The sequence below is a fragment of the Hyla sarda genome, chromosome 2 (assembly GCF_029499605.1).
Source record: "Hyla sarda isolate aHylSar1 chromosome 2, aHylSar1.hap1, whole genome shotgun sequence".
NCBI classification, from domain to species: domain Eukaryota; kingdom Metazoa; phylum Chordata; class Amphibia; order Anura; family Hylidae; genus Hyla; species Hyla sarda.
This window is the reverse complement of record NC_079190.1, coordinates 116,081,335-116,087,753: the sequence shown is the minus strand read 5'-3', so window position 1 is coordinate 116,087,753 and position 6,419 is coordinate 116,081,335. Positions and strand designations below refer to the sequence as shown.

At 49.8% G+C, this 6,419-nt stretch overlaps 1 non-coding gene across 1 annotated transcript; it reads left to right on the top strand.

The window, feature by feature from the left end:
- The first annotated feature begins 3,952 nt into the window (after positions 1–3,952).
- Positions 3,953–4,141, top strand: LOC130359856 (U2 spliceosomal RNA). Its single transcript, XR_008890484.1, has one exon. It is a non-coding gene; the product is annotated as a U2 spliceosomal RNA (small nuclear RNA).
- The last annotated feature ends 2,278 nt before the right edge of the window (positions 4,142–6,419 follow it).

The window sequence follows — 6,419 nt, the reverse complement described above, 5'->3', positions numbered from 1 at the left end:
ACATTGATCACTGGCTTCTCATAAGAAACCAGTGATCGATGATTCTGCCACTTGACTGCTCATGCCTGGATCTCAGGCACTGAGCAGTCATTCGGCGATCGGACAGCGAGGAGGCAGGTAGGAACCCTCCTGCTGTCCTGTAAGCTGTTCGGGATGCCGCGATTTCGCCGCGGCTATCCCGAACAGCCCACTGAGCTAACCGGCACACTTTTACTTTAGACGCAGCGTTCAACTTTGAACGCCGCGTCTAAAGGGTTAATAGCGCGCAGCACTGCGATCAATGCCGCGCGCTATTAGCTATGGGTCCCGGTCGTTGTTAGAGGTCGGGCCCGACCCGCTATGATGCGGGGCCACGCCGTGGCCCCGCGTTATAGATTGGGAGCGGACACATGACGTTCCAGTATGTCGTGTCCTTAACGGGTTAAGGACCCATGACGCGACGTGTGAATGCACACTAGTGATCTGCGGCTATTCCGGGTCATACGGGTCTATGGTGACTATTGTATTGGGTCTATTGTCCATGACATCTACAATCCCCCTGAAGCGATAGGAGTGAGGTGGCAGGGGTGCCGCCCCTCCTATCCATGCTATTGGTCGTCTAGAAGCGACGACCAATAGCAGATCGGGGGCGGGGGGGTTAACTTTCGGTTTCCCCGTTTCCCCATTCTGCCCACCCACAATAGGCCGGGCAGAACGAGGAAATCGAGGAGGACAGGCGACTAAGTCCACTTACCCATCGGTGGAGGTGAAAATCGGTTGCGAGGATCAGCCGGAGAAGAGGACGGCGATCCGGCTCCCTGGTTCCTACGGGAAGCCGGTGAGTTGCCTCGCAACAGTTGGAGGGCTAAACTTTGAGACCACTATACAGTGGTCTCTAAACTGTAGCCCTCCAGATGTTGCAAAACTACAACTCCCAGCATGCCCAGACAGCTGTTTGGGCATGCTGGGATTTGTAGTTTTGCAACAGCTGGAGGGCTATAGTTTGGAGATCACTGTGCAGTGATCTCTAAACTGTGGCCCTCTAGATCTTGCAAAACTACAACTCCTAGCATGCCCACACAGCAGTTTGCTGTCTGGGCATGCTTGGATTTGTAGTTTTGCAACATCTGGAGGGCCACAGTTTGGAGATCACTGTGCAGTGGTGTCTAAACTGTAGTTCTTCAGATGTGCAAAACTGCAAATCCCAGCATGCCCAAACAGCTGTCTCGGCATGCTTGGAGTTGTAGTTGCGTACCTCCAGCTGTTTCATAACTACATCCCCCAGCATGCCCTTTGGTGGTCAGTACATGCTGGGAGTTGTAGTTTTGCGACAGCAGGAGGCACACTGGTTGGAAAACTGAGTTAGGTAACAGAACCTAACCGAAGGTTTTCCAACAATTGTGCCTCTAGCTGTTGCAAAAGTACAACTCCCAGCACGCACGATCTGTCAGTACATGCTGGGAGTTGTAGTTTTGAAACAGCTGGAAATTCCCCCCCCCCCCATGTGAATGTACAGGGTACATTCACACTGGCGGGATTACAGTAAGTTTCCTGCTTGAAGTTTGAGCTGCGGCAAGTTTTTTGCCGCAGTGCAAACTCCTAGCGGGAAACTCACTGTAAACCACAGTCAGTGCGAATGTACCCTAAAAACACTACACTACACTAACACATAATAAAGGATAAAACACTACATATACACCCCCTTACACTGTTTCCCCCCCCCCCCCCAAGAAAAATGAAAAGTGTATTGTGTGGCAGGGTTTCCAAATCGGAGCCTCCAGCTGTTGCAAAACAACAAAGCCCAACATTTCCGGACAGACACTGACTGTCCAGGCATGCTGGGAATTTAGCACAGCTGGAGGCACCTTGTTTGGGAATCACTTGCATAGAATACCCCTACGTCCACCCCTATGCAATCCCTTATTTAGTCCTCAAATGCGCATGTCACTCTCTCACTTCGGAGCCCTGTCGTATTTCAAGGAAACAGTTTACGGCCACATATGGGGTATTACCGTACTCGGGAGAAATTGCACTACAAATTTTGGGGGGCTTTTTCTCCTTTTACCCCTTATGAAAAGGAAAAGTTGGGGTCTACACCAGCCTGTTAGTGTAATTTATTTAATTTTTTTTACACTAACATGCTGGTGTTGCCCCATACTTTTTATTTTCACAAGCGGTAAAAGGGAAAAAAAAAAAAAGTGTAACGCAATTTCTCCTGAGTATGGAAATACCCCATATGTACGTGTAAAATGCTCTGCGGGCGCACAACAAGGCTCGGGAGTGAGAGTGCACTATGTACATTTGGGGCTTAAATTGGTGATTTGCACTGGAGTGGCTGATTTTACAGAGGTTCTGAATAGAGATGAGCGAATCGAAGCTGACGAACCCGAATTCGTTTTGAATTTCATGAAAAATTTGATTCACAATGAATATGAATATCGCTGCGATTCTATCGCGCGAATCACTTCATTAAACTCAATTTTACAGAGTTCCAGGCTATTGGAGACCTAAGATGGTGGATCCACATGTGAGTACATGGGGCAGGGGATTATGGGAGGGCGGGAATGAAGGTAGGTGGGCTGACCCTGAATCACATGTGAGATGCAGCCTATCAGTGTTCACTGACCCCTGTGATGTCACAGGCCCTATATAATCGGCTGCCATCTTGCCTCTCTTCATTTCATCTATGCACTCAGATGGAGAGGACGGGACTGCATGTGTGTGAATAGCTCATACCACAGCGTTACACTGCAATTGCTAGTTACATCAGCATTAGGGAAAGGCAGGAGTGCAGAGTGCTTTGCTGTTACTCTGAGAAGGATCATTGATAGCTAAACCTCCTATTCACGTTATTGAGCATTGCAGCAGAGAGGGGAAGATAGCTGTCAGCTGCCTCATACAGATCTCCAAGCTGCCTGAACTTTCTGAAGCATCTTATCTCCTCATTTTTCAGCCCAATTGAGTTTATTTTTATTTGCTCCACAAATCTTCTGCTGCTCAGAATTGTGTGATAGAGTGCAATTTAGGGTTTAATCCCTGGATTTTTTTTTTTTTTTTTGTGGTGCTGCACTGTTGGGTCCTGCTTCTGTTCAGAAATACGTGATTGTTCAGTGGACTGTAGTGCATTTGTACCATTTTGTACCTGTTAATCTGTCAAGGGGCTACGTACTGTGCAAGCCCAAACAATACCATTCACCGGCTTTTTTTTTTTAATAGTTTTTCCTGCGTATAGTTACGCATATATAACTGCCCTCATCAGTGCATACCGCATAGGTATATCCAAGGTTTGTATCATTTAGTACCTGTTAAGCTGTCAAGGTGCTCCATACCGTCAAAGTCCAAACAATAGTATCCACCGGCTGGTGTTTTACAAAATTACTGAGTTTTTTCTGCGTATAGTTAGGCATATTACTGCCCTCATCAGTGCATACTGCATAGGTAAATCCAAGTATTGTACCATTTAGTACCTGTTAAGCTGTCAAGGTGCTCCATACCGTCAAAGTCCAAACAATAGTATCCACCGGCTGGTGTTTTATAAAAATACAGATTTTTTTTCTGCTAATAGTTAGGCATATTACTGCCCTCATCAGTGCATACTGCATAGGTAAATCCAAGTATTGTACCATTTAGTACCTGTTAATCTGTCAAGGGCCTACATACTGTGAAAGGACAGCCGTAAGTAATCACCTGCTGCTGTTCTAGACAAATACTGTTTAAAGAGTAATGTAGCGTTTTGTAATACCCTCATAAACGCACTAAGTATGTCAGGCAGAGAAGTGCCAGGACGTACACAGAGGAGTGGTAGAGGCCTAAATACTTCAGGCAGAGTTGGCAGCAGACTTGGGGCGAGTGGCAGCAGGAGTCGCAGCGAGAGGCATGAGCTCCCGTTATCAGCCAGCGGTCGTGTCTCCACCAGCAACCCATCTGCTGTTGTGGATTGGTTAACACGCTCATCCATATCATCACAAGTGACATCGCTTTCTCGGCCTTTTGGCTAAGATCAAGTGTAGTATCTGTTCTTATCAGTTTTTCATGCCGGTGGACAGTAACGCCGATATGGGGCTGGTGGGGATGGGTGCTGCATGGAGGATGCAGGTGTACCAGGGCTTTCCGGGGCTGGTTCTGAGGAATCAGCTCGACGGCTGCCCCGATGTGATCTGTTCCCTCCGGGTCTCGCCATGAGGCTGAGAGGGTCTAGAGCCGAGGTACTTTTGTGCCTCGGGGAGTGGTGACCCCGAGGTGCCGAAACTCACTGGGAGAATAGACTCACTGAGTTGAAGCACGGGCACCATAATCTCTTCACCTTGTGGCACTCACCTCTTGATTCCCGGCCTTCTGGCTAGGATCAGAGAAATTTTTATAGATCCGGCCGGATGTCCGGGCAGTATATCTGCACACATTCACTTATTTATTTCTTTTTTGTCTCACTGTGTCACTTTTTGCGTGTTGTGTGTTCACAGGATTTGTCAGGATGCGGTAGCCCTTCTGGGTGTCCCTCCTGGCGGTCTAGGGGAGGTGTGTGTGGCCATTAGGTTCCGCACCTCCCTGCAAACACCCCAGGTACTCCTGCTTTGGCAGGGTACCTACCGTAATCGGCTCTGCGGGCAGATACCTTGGCTAACGCCAAGGGGGATGCCGGGAGCATTTGTGGTCCCCTAGTAGCTTCGGCGAAAAGGGACATCGAACCTGGAACCTCGCAGGTACCTTTTGGTCCGGAGGCGAAGGGTAAGGTTTGTTGGGGGGCCTCTCTCCTATCGGAGAAGGGCTTGCGATAGACCGCATCCTTTGTGCACGTTTTTTTTAGTGTAACACGTTTGCACTTTTTCTTGCACTTTGGGTGAATCGAAAGCACGTTCCTCGGCTTTAGAAAAAAAAAAAAAAAAAAAATATCATCACAAGTGACATCTGACACCCCCAGTCAACAGTCGGTGGGTTCCTCAGACACAACCCTCAGTTGGCATTGCCCGGGAGCAGTCTGTGTCCTCCCATTGCCTTTGTCCTATGCTGTTCCCTCTCCTAAAGAAGTATCTTATGCTGTGGGTTCAGCTCCACTATTTACTGAGGACGATCTAATAGAGGACAGTCAGCAGCTACTGGACAGCCAAGAAGGGGAGGAGACATGCGCTGCTTGCTCCGCTAGGCGGCCAAGTAGTGTTGCGGAGAGTGACGTGGGAGGCAATGTTGCAAGTGTTCAGGGTCCTGAAGCAGACACTGTTGAGGAACCTGAGGAGGACATCAGTGACGTGCACACAACTGTTGATGATGAAGCCGATCGCAATTGGGAGCCGGGTTCAAAAGGGGCTTCATCATTATCTGGAGAAGAGAGTTGCAGGTTGCCCTTGAGGCAGCAAGGAGGAAGCACGGTTGGCAGTCAGCGTGGTGGCAGGAGTGGAAATTCAGGAGCCAAACGTGCCCGGGGGAGACCACCTGCTTCGCGGCAACCTACCTTTCCGGGAGGTAGTGGAACAGGGGTTCCTGGAAACGGCGCCAGTAGCAGTCAATTAGTGCGGACTGCGGGTGGGAAAATCAGCTACTTGGCGGTGCGGAAGTTTTTCATAAGGCATCCAGAGGAGGTTCACGTAGCCACATGCAAGATCTGTCGGCAGAAGGTGAAGCGTGGCAACACATGCTTTGCCACCATAAAGCGGCCTGGGAGAACCGTGGCTCTGATGTAGTGGTCCAGCCTGCTGCATCACCCAGTGGCTATCCGCTCCCTCCTTCATCCAGCCAAGGCTCCAACACCTCAGCCGAAGGGAGCTGTGTCAAAACCTCCTTCTGTCGCACCTGCTTCTCCCGCTTTTAGTCAGCCATTCCACCAACAATCCATCGGCGAAGCCATGTACAAGAGACAACAGTATGCGCCCACTCATGCAACGGCGCAGAAGTTGAATGTGCTCCTGTCCAAGTTTCTGGTGTTGCAGTCCCTCCCTTTTCAAGTGGTGGACTCTGCACCTTTCAGAGAATTGATGGCTTGTGCCGAGCTGAGGTGGAGAGTCCCAAGCCGTCATTTCTTTGAGAAGAAGGCAGTACCAGCCCGGCATAAGTTTGTACAAGAGAAGGTGGGCCAGTCCTTGAGCCTGTCTGTGTGTTCAAAAGTGCACGGCAGCGCCGACGTGTGGAGCTGTAACTACAGGCAGGGACAAAACTCTTGTCTTTTACGGCCCACTGGGTAAATGTGGTTCCTGCACAGCCACAACAGCAAATTGGACAGGTCACACCGCTTCCTCCTCCACGCTCTCGCTCCCAGGCAGTTGGTCCTGTTACAGTGTGCGACGCCACCTCCTCATCCTCCACCATGTCCTCGGCCTCCACTGCACGGCCAAATCTCTGTGGCCCTTCATCATACCATGTGTGTAGGGAACGGCGGTGTCAAGCTGTTCTTCACATGGTTTGCCTTGGCGAACGGAGTCACACAGGGGAGGAACTGCTAAAGTTCATTC